The sequence below is a fragment of the Lepus europaeus genome, chromosome 3 (assembly GCF_033115175.1).
Source record: "Lepus europaeus isolate LE1 chromosome 3, mLepTim1.pri, whole genome shotgun sequence".
Classification (NCBI taxonomy): Eukaryota; Metazoa; Chordata; class Mammalia; order Lagomorpha; family Leporidae; genus Lepus; species Lepus europaeus.
Window position 1 is genome coordinate 89,735,395 of NC_084829.1, and position 19,615 is coordinate 89,755,009.

Genomic DNA, 19,615 nt, shown 5'->3' on the forward strand with positions numbered 1-19,615 from the left:
GGCCATTTAGATGTATTTTTCTGTCTATTTTCAATCACATCCTTTGTCCATGAGTGCTGGTGTGTCCTTTATTGTGTGCAGCACATTATAACTGACTGTCTGCTCCTTTGTTAAATTTGATACACTTATTCTGTTTTAATTGTCAGTAGATTTTAAAGTTGTTACTTTTACATGACAGCAAATGTTTATTACAATTGCTTCTATCCAAAATGTAAGGGAGGAGCATTTTCTCACTGTCTGTTAAAATGCAAAGTCTGTACCTCTTCCATGATGACACGATTATTGTAATTATATGCAGCGTTGTACTTAGGTCCTTGCCTACATTTGGCTGATAGGGAAAGGGAGTTGTTTTCCAGCAACAAAAAAGGTGCCACGTTCCTTGTTCTTTACCTGATTTCTTTTGCTCTTCATATTGCCCACCTCTAAATTAATTAAAAATTCATGTTTAATTTCTATACACATTTTATGATTTTCACAATTAATATTTATCCATTGTACTTCTAACCATATGAAATTCTTTAGAGCTTCTTCAAAGATGCTTTTTCAATTTTCCATATTTCTTTTAAGAAGGTATTTTGTGGATGAAAGATAGATATAGATGATAAATAAGGTTGCAGATATTATTTATTCCTCTATGAAAAACGAAGATTAAGAAAGTACTAGGCAACATTATAGCACAGTGTTTTGATTAAAAACAAGAAAACATGGAGCAGGTTAACGTTATGGTACAGCCGTTATGGCATTGTGTGGGCCACCTGCATTCCATAAATTGAGCCCCACCTCCAGTTCTGATCTAGCTTCCTGATGATGCCTTTGAGAGACAGCAAACCATGGTACAAGTGCTTAGAATCCTGCTGTTGTTTTCAGCCTGGTTCAACTATGACTGTGGAGGAATAAACCAGCAGATGGGAGATCACTCTTTCTCCTTATCTGTCACTCTACCATTCAAATAAAAAGAAACAAGAAAATAATATATTTATGAAAGGATATCATTCAAGTTTTTTTTCCTGATGATTACTGCTTTTACATTTTATTTAAGATATACAAATTTCATATATACAGACTCAGGAACAGAGTGAAACTTTCTCTCTACCCTGCCTCCCACCCACACTCCCACCCTTCTTCCTCCTTCCTCTCTTATTACCATTCTTAATTTTTACCTAGACCAATTTTCAGTTAACTTTATACCATAAAATTAACTCTACACTAAGTAAAGAATTCAACCAGAAAATAGTATGAACTGTTGTGTGCCAAATTCAAAGGTAATCCTGTTTTCTTTCTATGACAGTTGTAGTTTACATGTATTGTCCCACTGTCATAAATGACCTGCTTTCGATGGTAAGTTTATAGCTACCTAATTGTGAGATTTTTATAATTACTAAAATCCAAACTAATACTGGTTAAGACATAATGAAAGACGGATATAAGTGGGAGAACCTATATATACATTAAAACAAGAGATCTGAAACTAATAAATCTCCTCCACACCCTTTGCTCTTGAGATTGTTGGGCTGTCAACAGAAATTATAGATTGTCCTGATAAAATCTACTGGGTTTTGTGCAGACAGAGTGAATTAATCTTGAATACACCAATGTACTACAGAGGAAATAAAGGCAGTGAGTTGAGTTGCCCTGGTGTTTCTTGCAGGAAAGCAAAGTTTGCAAGGAATAATTGAAGACAAGAGTCTAGTAGAGGAACTGTACATTCAATAATTTATTTAACACCCATTAGAAGAATTATTCCATTAAACAATTTTATTTTTGAACTTTGGAAGATATATGTTGCACATATTTCACTGTTTATTCCATTTATAATTAGTATAGGTAATATACAAAATAAATTTGTCTACAATGTGTAGTCTAGTGTGGGGTCTGAAGGAGCAGAAACCACATTTCACCAAGGGAGATTCATTCTGTTTAAGAGCCATCAGTATGTGGGAGAGCCAACCAGGCTAGTCAAGGAGTTTTATCTATTATTAACTTTTATCATTCTATTATCTATCTACGTTTTGCTTCAGAGATGAGTTTTCAATTACTTGGAAAGAGAAAGACCCTAACTGATTCAGATGTTCAGAAATTCTGTGTTAAATATACCAATCTATCACTGGGACTTGTTATCGGGAATCAGATGTAAGGCAGAAAGTAACTCTTTAGTGTAGACCAAATAATGACAATCCTTTTTAAGGCCTATAAAGATAGTTAGCAAACACCTTTAGTCCTTATAGAATCAAATGTTGGGCATTTCTATGTGCCAACAATAGTTGTTTTGTCAAATATGCTCAAAAATTTGGAGCAGGTTTAGTACCTCTCACCAACATTAATAAGATTACGTGATAAAAGATTTGACATAGACTGAAACTTTCATTTCATGTCAAAAAGGAAAGACAGCAAAGTTTTAATAAGATAACCCATTTCTGTCTGTACGGGTACCTATGATGAATGTGCCTTGGAAAGTAGCAGAGGATGGACCAAGTGCGTGGCTCCCTGCACTCACATGGGAATCTTGAGGAAACTTCTGTCTCCCGACTTTGTCCTGGCCCAATTCAGTCATTGCAGCCATGTAGGGAGTGAACCAGTGAATGGAAGACCTCTCTCTCTCTGACTCTCCCTCTCTCTATCTCTCTGTGGCTCTGCCTTTCAAATAAATAAAATATGTGTTTTAAAAAATGAAAATGGAGGCAGAGATCAGAATGTTGGGTCCACCGTGCAAAGAATGCAGATGCCCTCTATACTGTGGAACAGAAGCAAGAAATTGTACCTTAATCACAGAGCAATATGGGTCAGAAACTTTGTGGATATATATATATATATATATATATATATATATATATATATATGATGCCTTGCTGTCCATATATTATATATTTTATATATTAATCTGACAATTTTATTTGAAAAGTTTGTTAAACTCTACTGGTCTCTTAGTCATCTCTTTTTTTGTTTTTTCCTGCCAGACAGAGGAAACAATTGCTTTTGTTGATGATATGCAATTGAAATGTACCCATAAGGAAAGGAATAGATTAGCTATTCTCTCCCATCCCAGTACATTTCCCCCTAAAACTATCCTAAGGCGAAAGCTAAGATTGACAGCATGTAAATGAGGGCTTTGGGATCACCAGAGCTAAAGCTACTTTCTGGAAACTAAATATTTCTAGAAAAGCTTTCATATTTAAAGGCTCAAAAGGGCCTTTGACTTTACTTAATGGCCTATGAGATTTAAAATGCGAGAATTAATTGAAAACACAGTACTTTTTCAAAAAATACTGTGAGAAATACTATAAGTTTAGTTTATTATCTTCAATGAAATACCTAATTTCTCCACTGTGTTAGAAAGTGGGCCTCTAAAGAGTGCAGGACCAAGAAGAGGCATTCTGTTGACTGTCTGTCTCCTGTGTACTCATTTAACATGCTCAGGATCATAGAATCTCACAGAATTTGTACCTAGGGCTTATCAGACTGGCTGCTCAGGAAATTAAGTCCACTTCCAAGAAAATACACCTGCTAAACTTGTTGGGCATAATAGGATGTACCGGTATATGTATAAGTGTATGGCCTTGTGATTGCCATAAAGTTTCAACACCTTCTTTCCTGATGAAGTGATATAATTCAACATTTTGATTTTTAAGATGTAAGAATGGATCTCTGTATTTATCTTAGATTATTTTCATCTCATGCTTGTGTACATTAGTTTGTTTCCTCATATTTGGAAAGTTTTTAGACATTTTTGGTAAAACTTTTTTCTTCTTTTTGTCTTTCTTCTTTCTTGCCCTATTATGTGTCTGATACAACATATACATATATTTATTTGCAATATTTTTGATTTTTACATGTTTCTTCTTTTTTAAAATTGTGTGATATTAATCTATCCTTAAAATCACTGATTTTTTTTCCTGCTGGCAAATTCTGCTGATGAGGCTCTCTAGTGAATTTTTCATGTCTTTTATTATACTTTTCAGCTTCAGAATTTCTATTTGATTTTTTTAAAATAGCCTCTTGGTCATATACTCTATTTTACTAGGCATTGCCATCATCTTTTTTACTTCATTAAACATATTTATAATATGTTCTTAATGCCTTTGTTTGTTAACAACATCTGGGCTTTCTCAAAGTATATTTCTGTTGTTTGCTTTTCTCCTTTTGTAAATCACAATTTCCTATTCTCTCTCTCTCTCTCTCTCTCTCTCTCTCTCTCTCTCTCTCTCATTGTCTTTCTCTGTTGATACTCACAGTTTGATACAACTATTTTCTCATTAATTTATTTAGTGATATTGTTGTACTTTTTAAATGGAATGTATTTCCTTCACAGTATATGGCTTCTGATGTCACTTCTTAGAATTTGCAAACCTGTGCACATTTCATCTTTACTTGCTTCCTGTGATACTAGTGATTTTAACTGATATCTCTTTGACTCTTTCTCCTCTCTCTCCGTTAAGTTATCTTCTTACTATAACATTCAGCTTAGCCTCCACTAATTACTACCTTATTATTCTATTGTTTTTGACACCTCTTTGGAACAACACACTCTGACCCAGTTTAACTCAAACTGTTTTACTGCTTTAGCCATTCCGGGTTTTCCAATAACAGGAGAGGTGTTTTTTGTTTGTTTGTTTTGCTTTTTTTTTTTTTTTTTTTTTTTTTTAGCTATCTCTTTCCCTGTTTCACCTTTTTAAATTTCTGACTTATTTACTATTTCATTTGTTGTCATAATGAAACAACTATCATCTTCTTAGTTTTTCTCCACAAACATTCATAACAAAAATAAACAATGCTACTACATTTTTATTTCTCCACACTCCATTAAATTAATGCCAGTTTCTTCACAAGAGCTACAGAGCTCTGTGATCTTCTTACTTGTTCCTCCATCAGGACGAAAGTTCTCTGACATGTCTCTGGAGCTGAGAGCAAGGATAGTGGCTCACTTCTCTAAGTGACATCACTGCTATAGAAACACAGAATTTGTGGAGGTAGAAGACACTTACCTTGCTTCTTGTGGTGTGCAACCTCATTCTTATGAATGAGTTCTCATTATTGCACTCGGAGACTACTGTTCTTAGACTGTTTTATATGGATTCGTGCCATGGATCAAATGCCACATTCTCATTTGTTCTTATTAAGATTTAGTAAATTTTTCTAAATGTATTTCCCTATATGCAAAAAAGGCTTTCTGTAATTTTAGAGACTTTAGTTAGTTTATAGTTCTTAAAATAATTTTTGGAAGTTTCACTGAAGGGAAGGTCTCCAGAGTAACTCAAATAGCCATTCTCTAAGTCACAGTTCTTAGACATGATGTTATATACAGTAGCAATAATCATTCTACTTGAAAGTGAGACATTGTCCACTCAGTACAGAGGTCATAAGCAAACTTGGGAAGTGTCTTGAATCTTTTTTTAAACTTTTATTTAATGAATATAAATTTCCAAAGTACAGCTTATGGATTGCAATGGCTCCCCCCCCCCCATAACTTCCCTCCCACCCGCAACCCTCCCCTCTCCTGCTCCCTCTCCCCTTCCATTCACATCAAGATTCATATAGTATATGAATCTTATAGTATATGAATCTTATAGTATATGAATCTTAGTATATAGTAAGTAAAGATTTCAACAGTTTGCACCCACATAGCAACACAAAGTGAAAAAATACTGTTGGAGTACTAGTTATAGCATTAAATAACAGTGTACAGCACATTAAAGACAGAGATCCTACATGATATTTTTTAAAAATTAATTAATTTTCTATGCAATTTCCAATTTAACACCAGGTTTGTTTTTTTTTCAATTATCTTTATATACAGAAGATCGATTCTTTATATACTAAGCAAAGATTTCATCAGTTTGCACCTACACAGAAACACAAAGTGTAAAAATACTATTTTAGTACTAGTTATAGCATCAGTTCACATTAGACAACACATTAAGGACAGATCCCATATAAGATGTAAGTACACAGTGACTCCTGTTGTTGACTTAACAATTTGACACTCTTGAATCTTAACACAAACATTGAGCTGCTGCAGAACTCTGAAACTGCCCCCCTCTTGTTTCTTATAAAATGAATATGTTAAAAGTTGTCATTACTTAACTACTTGTAGCTGAGTATTATATTTTTGTAGTCAGAAGTATTCTATCAGATTTAAAAAAGTTTTGATAGTTCAAAAATTGTGAAAACCAAGCCCAAAGAGAGCCTGAATTACATTTATAGCATGGGAAGCCAGAGTTGGTAAAATCATGAAAGAAGACATAAGAGCTGTGAAGAAACTGATCATAGGAGATGACCACATTAAAAAGTTTCTACTGTTATCAATAATTCAAGTATGCTTATTAATTTATTCTATTCCCAGTTTAGTAGGAATTTTTATTTCTTCCAAAGCCTGGAATATGTTATAACTTATAAACTAACTTCAAGATGATTCCAATTGCTATAAGTTCTAGATCCTGATTTTTAATACTTGTGCCAATTCTCACAGCTAATAAAGTATAGGTAGTTCCTTCTTTGTTAAATAAGCCACTGGAAAAATAAATTAGGCTTGAAGCATATATAAAATTAGTTTACCATGTGAATTAAAGTATATTCTTAATTGCTTTGATGGAAATAAATGTGAAAGATGGTATTATCTTGAATTACTTTTTTTTTTTAGTTCCAAGAAATTAGGAACACTTTTGATGGTTTTCCAATGGACAGAAGGATAAAAATTGTTTAAGAATTTCTTCAGCATGAATGTACACACCTGTGATTGATATAAGTCTTGTTTAAATTTTGCAAATAAACTTATGATTTCTTCATCAGTATATATTTGCAAATATTAAACTAAATATGATAAGTAATGCATATATTTTTTCTCTCCAGTTCTACCTCATTTTTTTCTTGAAACCATGTCTAATAGGCAAATAAAAACTCTTTTAGAAATTAATGAATTGCATAAGCACAATGTACAAAACAATTTGGAAAAATATTTTGTAGTCTTTGAAATGGATACATCTAATGTAAAATTTACAAATGTCAAAAGATTACAATGCAATCTTTATTGATATTATTGATATTTAATTGAAATTGATTCAGTAGAAAATTAAGAGTAATCACACATAAAAACAATAAACACAAACAGAAAAAATTCCTGTGGACTTCAGATATAAGTGGTTTGTACTGACTGATTTTTTTTTTTTTTTTGACAGGCAGAGTGGACAGTGAGAGAGAGAGACAGAGAAAAGGCCTTTCGTTTTCCGTTGGTTCACTCCCCAGTGGCCGCTGCGGCCGGCGCGGTGCAGCCAGTGCACCGCACTGATCTGACGTCAGAAGCCAGGTGCTTCTCCTGGTCTCCCATGTGGGTGCAGGGCCCAAGGACCTGGGCCATCCTCCACTGCACTCCCGGGCCACAGCAGAGAGCTGGACTGGAAGAGGAGCAACCGTGATAGAATCTGATGCGCCGACCAGGACTAGAACCTGGTGTGCCAGCGCCGCAGGCAGAGGATTAGCCTATTGAGCTGCAGCACTGGCTGTACTGACTGATTTTGAAAAATTAAATGATTACTTTAAAAATATGCGAAATTTATTGAATATTCATTGCATGCTAACTATTTTTGTTCATTACTGTATACATGTTTTATGCAAGGAATTTACATCTTTACGTGATAAAATCCCTTACTATAAAAATTTAGGAAAAAATAATTTACTGTTACATGGGTAGAAAAAAGTATTTTCAATGAACATGAATATCTAGAGTTCAAAATAATTGTCTACATTCCACAGAATTCACCTGATCCTCTTCAGATAACTCTGTGTTTCTTTGAGTTTCAAAACAATTATCACTCAAAACATATATTCTTCATCACTACATTTTTGGGAGAGTGAAGTAGAGACTTAGAAATAAGCCCTATTAACTTGTAAGCTTATATGAATCAAATGAAATCTAAAACTAACATGTATTATACTAATAAAAAGATTATATTCTAAATTATTAATTTCTTACTAAATGAAAACTACATTCAGGTTGTTATAAATTTGATTATTCCTTTTCTAAATGTGGTCATTTGTCTTTAAAACATCATTTGAAACAAAATGTGAAGTAAGAAAGTACATTTTTAAATATTTTTTAAAATTTTATTTAAGTTATACAAGTTTCATATATTTCATATAAACAGATTTAGGAACATAGTGATATTTTCCACCCTCTCCCCTCCCTCCACGCATGCTCCAAACTTTCTTTCTCTTCCCTCGCCTTCCTACTCTTAATTTTTACAAAGACCTATTTTCAGTTCACTTAATGATAATATAGTTAGCCCTACACTAAGTAAAAGAGTCCAATAGATAGTATAGAGAAAAAACACTGTTCCACAATGGAGAAGCCAAAGGCTGTAAATGGTCATCAAATATCAAAATGTCAATTTTACCATAGTACATTACATTTTAAGTACTCTATTAGTTACCTCAGATCAAGGAAAACATATGATATCTGTCTTTTTGGAAATGGCTTATTTCACTAAGTATAGTGGTTTCCAGTTGCATCCATCTTGGTTCAAAACACATGATTTCATTTCTTTTTTTAATGCTGAGTAGTACTCCATAGTGTATGTATACCACAATTTCTTTAGCCAGTCAACAGTTGATGGACTTCCAGATTGATTCCATATCTTAGCTATCGTCAATTGTGCTGCAGTGCACATGGAGGGTACAGATAGCTTTCATTTGCTGATTTCTTTTGATTTGAGTGAATTCACAGGAATGAGGTGGCTGGGTCGTAAGATAGGTCTATATTCAAGATTCTGAGGTTTCTCCATCCTGTCTCCCACAGGGGCTGTACCAGTTTATATTCCCACCAAAGATGGAGTAAGGTACATTTCCCTCACATCCTTGACAGCATTTGTTCTTTGTTGATTTCTGTAGGCGAGACATTCTAACAGGACTGAGGTAAAACTTCATCGAGCTTTTGATTTGCATTTCCCTGACAGCTAGTGATCCTGAGCATTTTTTCATGTGTCTGTTGGTCATTTGCATTTCCTCTTTTGAAAAAAAAAAACAAAAAACAAAAAACAAAAAACGTCTAAGTCCTTTACCCATTTCCTAAATGGGTTGTTTGTTTTGCTGTTGTTGAGTTTCTTGATTTATTTATATATTCTGGTTATTAATTCTTTATCAGTTGAATAGTTTGCAAATAATTTCTTCCATTCTGTTGGTTGCCTCTTCACTTTCCTGAGTGTTTCCTTTGCAATGCAGAAGCTTCTCAATTTGATATAATTCCATTTGTTAATTTTGGCTTTGATTGCCTGTGCCACTGAGATCTTTTCCAATGACTCTTTGTGCGAATGCCTTGCAGGGTTTCCCTGATGTTCTCTAATAATTTGATGGTATTGGGTGTTTAATCCATTTTGAGTGGATTTTTTTGTAAGGTGTTAGGTGGGGGTCTTGCTTCATGCTTCTGCACATGGAAATCCAATTTTCCCAGCACCATTGGTTGAATAGACTGTTCTTACTCCAGGAATTGGTTTTAGATCCTTGATCAAATATAAGTTAGCTGTAGATGTTTGGATTGATTTCTGGTGTTTTTATTCTGTTCCATTGGTGTATCCATCTGTTTCTCTACCAGTACCATGCTGTTTTGATTACAACTGCCCTGTAGGATGTCCTGAAATCTGGTATTGTGATGCTTCTGGCTTTGTATTTGTTGTGTAAGATTGCCTTAGATATTCAAGGTCTCCAGTGCCTCTATATGAATTTCAGCATCATTTTTTCTAGATCTGAGAAGAATGTCTTTGGTATTTTGATTGGTATCTCATTGAATCTATAAACTGCTTTTGGGAGAATGGACATTTTGACAATATTCATTCTTCCAATCCATGAGCATGGAAGGTTTTTCCATTTTTTGGTATCCTCTTCTATTTCTTTTTAAAAATTGTGTAATTCTCATCATAGAGATCTTTAACATCAGTTTTCCCAGCACCATTTTTTGAGAGACTTTTCTTGCTCCAGGGATTGATATTAGCTTCTTTTCAAATATAAGTTGGTTGTAGATGCTTGGATTGATCTGGCATTTCTATATTTTTCCATTGGCCTATCCATTTGTTTTTGTACCAGTACCAGGATATTTTGATTATAGCTGTCCTGTAGTTATGTCTTGAAATCTGGTATTGTGATGCTTCTGGCTTGGTTTTTATTTTATGTAAGATTGCTTTAGGTATTCCATATCTCTTGTGTTCCCACATGAATCTTAGCATCATTTTTTCCCAGATCTACGATGAATGCTGTTGGTATTTTGATTGGGATTGTATTGAATCTGTATATTGCTTTTTGTAGAATGGACATTTTGATGATGTTTATTCTTCCAACCCATGAACATGGAAGATTTTTCCATTTTAAGGTCTTCTTCCATTTCTTTCTCCAATATCATTTTAATTTTCACTATAGAGATCTTTGACACCCTTGGTTAAACTTATTCCATGAAATTTGATCTTTTTTGGAGCAGTTGTTTAACTGATGTTAAACACTCTTTCTCAGCATGAACTGTTTGTGTATACAAAGGCTATTGATTTTTCTTTGTTGATTTTATATCCAGACAATTTATCAGACACTTTTATGAGTTCCAATAATCTCTCAGTGGAATCTGTTGGATCCTCTATATATAGAATCATGTCATCTGCAAATAGGGATAGTTTGATTTTCTCTTCTTCATTTTGTATCCCTTTGATTTATTTTTCTTGCCTAGCAGACCTGGCTAGAACTTCATGGAGTAATGGTGAAAATGGGTATAGTTATCTGGTTCTGAATAGGGGGAAGGCTTCCAGCTTTTCCCCATTCAGTAGGAATATGGTCATGGGTTTGTCATAAATCGTCTTTTAAAATTTTTTTTAAAGGTAGAGATAGAAAGGTCTTCCATCCCCAGTTGGCTACAATGGCCAGAGCTGTGCCGATCCGAAGCCATGCTCCCCCATGGGTGCAGGAGCCCAAGGCCTTGGGCCACCCTCTACTGCTTTCCCAGGCCATAGCAGAGAGCTGGATTGGAAGTGCAGCAGCCAGGACTCGAACCGGCACCCATATGGGATGCCAGCAGTATAGGCAGCGGCTTTACCCATTACGCCACAGCATCGGCCCCCATAAATCGTCTTGATTGTGTTGAAGAATGTTCCTTGTATACCCAAATTGCTTAAGGTTTTCATCATTAAATGATGTATCTTATTCAATGCTTTCTCTGCATCTGTTGAGATAACCATATGGTTTTTGTTCTTCAGTGTGTTAACGTGCTGTGTCACATTTGTTGACTTACAAACGTTGAACCAACCCTGCATACCAGGGATAAATCCCTCTTGGTCTTGGTGAATGATCTTTCTGATGTGTTGTTGGATTTGATTAGGGAATATTTTGAGAGGGTTTTTGCATCTATGTTCATCAGGAATATTGGTCTATATTTCCTGTTCTGTTGTCTCTTTTTCTGGTTTAGGAATTAAAGTGATGCAGACTTCATAGAGGAAATGTGGGAGGATTCCCTCCCTTTCAGTTGTTTCGAATAGCTTGAGAGGAAATAGAATTAGTTATTTTTACATGTCTGGTAGAATACAGCAGTGAAGTGATCCAGTTGTTGTTTTTTGTTATTGTTGTTGTTGTTAGGAGGGTCTTTGTTAATGATTCAGTTTCCAACTTGGTTATTATTCTGTTTTGGTTTTCTATGTCTTTATGACTCAATTTTGGTTGTATGTGTCTAGGAACCTATTCATTCTTCTAGGTTTCCTAATTCTTTGGAATACAGCCATTTGTAGTAATTCCTGATGATTGTTTTGTTTCTATAGTATATGTAGATACATTTCATTTTTCTTCTCTGATTTTATTGATTTGAGTTTTCTTTCTCTCTTTTTTTTTTTTTTTGGTTATTTGGTCCAATAGTGTATCAATTTTGCTTATTTTTTCAAAAAAAGCCCTCCATTTCACTGATTTTTGTAATTTTTGTTTCAATTTTATCTATTTCTTTTCTTTTTTATTTTTAACTTTTATTTAATAAATATAATTTTCCAAAGTACAGTTTATGGATTACAATGGTTTCCCCCCATAACTTCCCTCCCACCCACAACTCTCCTATCTCCTGCTCCCTTTCCCACTCCATTTTCTAACTTTAATTATTTTGTTCCTCCTATTAAATTGGGATTTTTTTTGTTGTTGCTATTTTTCTAGGTCCTTGATATCATTGATAATTCATTTATTTGGTACCTTTCCAATTTGTTCATGTAGGCACTAATTGCTATAAACTTCCCTCTTAACACTGTTTTTGTTTTATCCCATAAGTTTTGATATGACATATTGTTGTCTTCATTAGTTTACAGATTTTTTTGATGTCTCTTTTGATTTCTTCTATGACCCATTGTTCATTCTGGGCCATGTTGTTCATTCTCCCTGTGTTTGCATATAACCTAGAGATTCCTGAGTTGTGGATTTCCAGCTTCATTCCATTGTGCTCATGGAAGATACGTGTTATGTTTTTGATTTTTTTGAATTTGCTGAGATTTGCTTTATGGCCTAGTATGTCATCTATCCTAGAGAAAGTTCCAGGCACCTCAGTTGGTGTGAATTCCCCTTCACCCCCTCTCCTCCAACCTGAGTAATGCCTGAGTATTAGCCCCTAGTCTATTCAACACTTATCTGCACCACAATATGAATTGCACAAATTATCTGTGCAGTCCTCACTGTGAACAGAATTCCCACTGCAGTGGCCCACCTCAAGCAACCAAGGAGTTCCAAACATGTTGAGCCACACCCAGTGATTGCTCAGAGACCCAGCTACACCATGCACCCTCTCATGTAACCATTGAGTCCTCATGGTCTCAACACATAGGGCTTCCACTGTCATTGGATGCAGAGGTTTTGCTCTGCAAAAAAGAGGCAGATGTTTCCCAAGTCAGTTCTGCCTAAGCACTTTGATCCCAAGAGTCTTGGGGTGCCTCACAATTCTATGTGGGTTCCCAGCCACCTCCTAGCCAGGCTCAAAGTCAGTGGGAACTGCAGATTTTTGGCTCTACTAGAAACTCAAGATCACAGAAGTACCTAAGAGCCACTGGCCAAAAATTGCTCTTTCCCCATCACTGCCTCCATAACTGCAAAGATGGTGTCCTTTCTCAGCCAATTGCTGTGAGCACACACAAAGGTTTCTGCAGCTCCTGCCCAAACCCAAAATGGTACCCACCCTTCATCAACCAGGCATTAGGCATTGTTGTGGGGAAGTTAGGCTGAGATTAAACATGTCCCCTCTACTTCCACTGAGTCTGCGGGCAACCGTGGCAACTGCTAGGCTCCAGGTCTCCACTCTGGACTCACACCACACTCTCCCTCCATCTGTATCACCACGGTTTGCTGCAGTCCGCTCTCACCTCTGTCTCCAAGCTGCCACCTACTCTGGCCCTCAGTTGCTGTAGCTGTGTGTTGTGTCCATGTTTCTGCTGCATGTCCATACTTCCACACATGTCCATGGCATTCTTCTGCCTCTTGTAGAGTTTTCAGTGCCGTTTTCTCTCTAATTCTCCCCTGAAAGTTCACTTCCTACACTTTTTTTCACTGTTCATTCAGAGCCTAGTGCAGTTATGTCATTCCCTAATCTGCCATCTTGAAATTCTCATTAATTTGCTAATGTAGAACCAGAAATGTGAGCTTCAACAGCTAATACCACTAAATTTCAAACTTTTCTCATCTCCCACATCCAAGGATTATAGAGAATCTTAAGGATAATTTACAACATATTTACTTTCATTTTAAATTTAATTTTTTATTTTCTTTAAAAAGGCAATGGTGCTGGGGTGTATGCTTGGTGTAGTAGTTAAAACCGCATGTGGCATGGACACATCCTGTGTCATAGTACTTGGGTTCAAGATCCAGCTTTGCTCCTGATTCCACATTTTTCCTGATGTTCACCCTAGGAAGCAGCAGATGGTGGTGCAAGAGGTTGGGTTCTTGACACTCATGTGGGAGAAATGGACTGAATTCCTGGCTCTTGGGTTCATTTTGGGCCAGTACTGGATATTGCAGGCAAATAGGAAGTGAACTAATAGATAAGAGATCTATATCTATCACTTCTTCATGTGTCTCTTTCAATAAAATAAAATAAATATTTGTAAAAGGTATTAGTAAAAATATTAGGATGTTTCTGGTTTATTTACGCCACTTTGGAACTAAAAGGAATAAGTCACAAAAATGAGGATAACTACATCTTGTCAAAGCCTATACATATTTTCTTTTCTATAACACTTTCTATACACACCAGAAAAATCACTGATCTAATATAATACAATTTAATATAGTTTCCATGATAACTGCTGAAGTGTGGAAATTGCATGGAAAACAATTACATGTCCTATTAATGAAGTTTTAAAGCTAATATTCTTCTACTAATTACCTACAAGTCCACACAAATACAGTACACACAAATACTGGTTATTAATTCAGGAAGTGATCATTTCTTATAAAATATCTTAAGAAATGTCTTTTAAATTTTGGAAACTCATGCTGATTATCATTCTTTTTATTTATACTCCTAAGATATTTGTTTAAAATTTTATTCTCCCTAAGTTTTATGAGCTATGCTATCTTCCTTTCTTAATTCTGTTAATTCTTCTACCAGAGACAAAAATCACCCTATCTAAACTTACTTTAAATCTAACATTCTAATATCCATGTTTTCTTTCTTTTTATTTATTTGACAGGTAGAATTATAGACAGTGAGAGAGTGACAGAGAAAAAGGTCTTCCTTCCATTGGTTCCTTCCCTTAATGACCGCCACGGCCTGCACTATGTCTAATATCCATATTTTCAATAATAATTTCATTGTAAATTTTCAGAAAACTTGACTCTATGATATATTTAAGCATTTAGGTCATTGCACAATTTTCCCTCTGCCAACAATTTTATCCACTAAATTTTTCCTTTATATTTGACTAAAAATGGTCTCAAGTTTTTTTTTATTCTAAACATAAGAGAAATTTCCCCCCAAATCACCAGCTCATCAGCTATTTCCTTCTAGGTATCCAGTCATTCAAGCCTGAGCTTCCTTTCCATCTTCCTTTAGACTGTGTTAATGAATGATAACATTCTTCTGCAGTAATGTTATAGAAATTCCAGGGAAGTGTAAACATGTTTCACAAACCTGTCACACTTGCTCTTTAAATGTGCTCTCTGGTTGTAGACATCTGTCCTACTTGTTCTCATCTGAAGTGTGCCATCTGCACTCCCTCATTCTGAATACACTCATTCTGCAGTTGTACTTCCCTTGGATGGGCATAGACTCATTCCTCCATTTTATCCACAAAAGCAAAAATTGGACTACATAAATATTTAGCAAAGCCTATTTGAAATCTAAAATACTTTTTAAAAGGAATAGTGGCAGTATAGATGCATTTACAATTATTTCATAGAAGTGCTGCATTCTCTTCCAAACCTGTTAAAGAACTTCACTGATAGGTACCTGCATGTCTAGACCTAGATTTCCTAGGTCTGATCAAGGTGTTTGCTATCTTTCAAGTTCTTGTGCATGCTATTGGAAATTGCCTATATGAAAATGAAAATCATTTCCTGCATACCTCTCCCACTCTGAAAGTAGTTCTCATTTAAGTTCCCTCAAAATATTTTCAAGCCATATCAATAGCTGCTATGTCCAGTGAAAATCTGTTTCTTTAATCCTGATGTGTTACTTTACTTCTCTGAAATCAATACAATAGTCATCAAAATATCACATTGTACACCATAAATATGTGTAATTTCTATTTGTCAATTTAAAAATAAGTTTTAAAAAAGTGTCAGCGAGGGCATTTGGCTTAATAGTTTAGATATCTATCACATATAAAAGTGTTGTTTGATTCCCAGTTGCTGTTCCAGATTTTAGTTTCCTGCCAATGCAAACCCTGGAAGATAGCTAGTGGTGGATCAAATAGTTGGATGCCTTCCACACACGTGGTACTTGGTTTGCATTCCCAGTTTCTAATTTCAGTCTGTCCCAAATGTTGTGGGCATTTGGGGGATGAACTAGAAGATGAGAACTCAATCTCTCTTTACACCTCAATAAAATAAAATAAATATTTTTAGAAAAAGAAAAATTAAAGGAGAGTTAATAATGACTTAGCTTTGTAGCTCAATAGCCAATTATAATATTGTAGTTTTTTTTGCCTTTTCAATGAGTATGAATACATTTTTGCTGACTGAAGTTTATGAATGAGAAAAAAATCAATATAATAAACAAGAGAAAGTGAACCCTTCCCAAATGTATGACTGATATATTCTTGAATAAAACACACATGCCATCATTTTATTTTTTTATTGTGTATATTTTTATTTCTTCAAAGTATTTATCAGGAGTGTCTGAAATAAAAAAAAATGTAGTTGGGTCCCATCATCATCATAATGGAAATATCTTTAAGAGAAAACTGGTCAGAAGAATATTATTGCTTCCCATTTTCAACCAGCACATAGTTGCTTTTGATAAACAGACAAGAGCCTGTCAAGAATGCTCAAGATGGATAGGAAGTCAACCCAGCAACAGTAGTGACAGACTGCGTGATCATCCAGCTGATGAAGATTTGCGTGTTCTTGGGATCTGGAGCATTCCTTTTGCAGTGTCATAGATACCGAAGTAGACAGCTCAGCAGATGATAATGCCCTGTACAGACACATTAAAACCTTGGTACAGGCCCCTAATCCCATCAGATTTGTAGATCTTAACCAGGCAGTCACCGAGGCCTTTGAATTCCCTTTCAGCTCCAGCTTTGCCCACATCAGCTGCTAGATGGGTATGGGCAATATCAAGAGGGTACATGAAAACCATGGATGTGGCTCCAGCAGCACCACCTGATACCAGATTCCCTGAAAAGTAGCGCCCAAACTGGGTTAGTCCTCTTGTCCACACCACCCAAAAAGATCTGCTTATATTAATCTTTGAAGGCAAAGTTGAAAGCCTGGATGGGGAAGTAAGTGATGACATTGGTCAGGTTACCACGCCAGAAGGACAGGACTCCCTGCTCCTTGGGGATATGAACCATGCAGTCTATAAGGCCCCTGTATTGCTTATCGGCAGTGGTTTGCTTACTGGCATGCTGCACCTGCAGCAGCAGCTTGACCCTCTCGAAGGGCGCTACCGAGGTCTTGGAGATGGCCACAGCCACTCCCCCTGCCAGGAGTCCTTGGTGAAGGACACAACAGCATCTGTCATGTTGGGAGGAGAGAGGAGCCAGGGACTGTGGAACAGGACTGGGCAGGAACCGGCTTTGACTCCGGGACTCTATATTCTATTCTTTTTTCTTTTTTTTCTTTTTTTTTTTTTTTTTTGACAGGGAAAGTGGACAGTGAGATAGAGAGAGAGAGAGAGAAAGGTCTTCCTTTGCCATTGGTTCACTCCCCAATGACCACTGCGGTCAGTGCGCTGCAGCCAGGGTACCACACTGATCCGTAGCCAGGAGCCAGGTGTTTCTCCTGGTCTCCCTTGCAGGTGCAGGGCCCAAGCACCTGGGCCATCCTCCACTGCACTCCCGGGCCATTGCAGAGAGCTGGACTGGAAGAGGAGCAACCGGGATAGAATCCGGGGCCCCGACCGGGACTAGAACCCGGTGTGCCGGTGCCACAGGTCTCTACCTATTGAGCCCCGATGCCGGCCTTATATTCTATTCTTTTAAATGCCTTCTACTCAAAGAGAAAGCTAGAGTGACATTCTGGGTCTTAGCACTTGTGAATGAATTGTTTGAAGACATCATTTGGAAAGTTATTAAAATATTTTGAAGTGCTTTTTGATAGTAATTGGGATGGAAGAGTGAACACAATTAACAAAGATGATCATCCCCAGTCCAGCTTGTATTTTGATGTTGGGAGGAAGATCATAAACATACATGAATAGCTGAATTGGCTGGAAGATGTTAAATTGTGAGGAAAGATGTGAAGTGGTGTAAGAGGTATAAGGAGTGCTGGAAACTACATAATTTTAAATGGTTGGTCACAATAGGCTTGATTTGAGAAAGTGAATTTTGAAGAAGCATATGAAAGAGATGAGAGACAATATATTGGATATCTAGGGACACAGCACACCAAGAAATAGGTAAAACAAATGCAAAGGCCCCAACTGACAGTATGTTTGATACACCTAAAAAAGTAGTAGGAAATTGAATTTAATAATGAAGAAGGAAGAGAATGCAAAGGGATTCAGAGATGAAATGAAAGTCACATTTTGATGTGGTTTATATTGTTTTAAGGACTGAAATTTATTCTGAGTGAAATAGGAAGGAGAGTTTGGTAAAGGCAGAGGCATAATCTGACACACACTTTTCGTGATTCACTCTTATTTTGTAGAGATTAGAATCTAGGAGACTAAGGGCAGAGATTACAAGATAGAAAGATATTGTGGTTAAAGTCAGGGCTAGAGTGGGAGCAGTGGACAGGTTTTTCCAAGTCTGAGACTGAATTATATCTGAGTTATGAGACAAAGAGCAATCCATAATCATTCATGAATTTTCTGTGATCTGTGGTAACTAACAAAGTACCTATGATGCAGTGTACTGAAGTGAATTGACATTTCGAGATTCCATGATTGTTTACAGCTCTTGTCTTGACTGTTGAGGTGAAGTGTATTTTTTCTTCATGCTATTTTTTGAATTATTTACTTAATGTAGAATTAATCTTATGAGTATGAAGTAAACTGAAAATAGATCTTTATAAAAATTGAGAGTGGGAGTAGGAGAGGGAGGAGGAATAAAAGGGAAGTGTGGGCAGGAGAGAGGGTAGGGCGGGAAGTATCACCATGTTTCTAAAACTATACATGAAATACATGGAATGTGTATACCTTAAATATTTTTTTAAAAAAATTAAAAGCATGCTTGTCATCAACTGAGCCGGGAAAGGCTACTGGCAGTGCAGTTTGAGAGAATTTAGTTTTGGATATGAAAATTGTTAAATCCCAGTGATACACCAGGGCAAGATGCCCAGGCAGTTGGATAAATTGATTGAGAGCTTGCAAAAGAAGTCTGAAGGTGCATATATGGGCATTTAAACGCTTGAGATTTAAAACTACCAAGAGATTAGAGGAATGAGAAACTACATGAGAAATAAGCCCTAAAAGAGCTCTGGAGTTCTGAACATTAAATTTTTGAGAGAAATATAAACCAAACAGGGAGTCTTAGGAATAACCATGGATCTTGGAATAAAAAAAAAAGAGAACAGAATGATATCCTTAAGTAAAGAGTACAAAGTATATTAAGGATTAGAGAATGATAAACTGACAAAAGCTGCTGAAAATATTAATTTGAGTAAGATTGGGCAACTTTTTTCCAAAAATCTGAAACTGAAAATATTCCAAAAACCTATCATGAGTACTTTCATGCTACCACAAATGGAAAACACTATACTTGATCTCAGGTGAAAAGTTCCAATCAAAATGCAAGTGTATGTACAGCACTTCAGCACCCATGAGGGGGAAATGATCCCCCCAGTTCACCAACCATGACATGTGCTTTCTGCTGACGCCTCAGTTCCATCACACAGGCAAACCCACAATAATAAAATGTGCAGCTAAATAAATATAAAGGCTGGATGTAGAACAGCTGGTACTTCCTGATGCCTCACCTAGTGCCACCAACACGCATAAACCACTGTGCTTTTAGCTTATTTGTTTTTTTATGGT

At 36.0% G+C, this 19,615-nt stretch overlaps 2 pseudogenes; both read right to left on the bottom strand.

Moving 5' to 3' along the window:
- LOC133756596 (glutaminase liver isoform, mitochondrial-like) overlaps positions 1–4,885 on the bottom strand; it is a 128,137-nt pseudogene extending 123,252 nt beyond the window's left edge.
- Positions 4,886–16,463: 11,578 nt separating this feature from the next.
- Positions 16,464–17,161, bottom strand: LOC133756597 (ADP/ATP translocase 2-like; annotated as a pseudogene).
- Between the last annotated feature and the right edge of the window lie 2,454 nt (positions 17,162–19,615).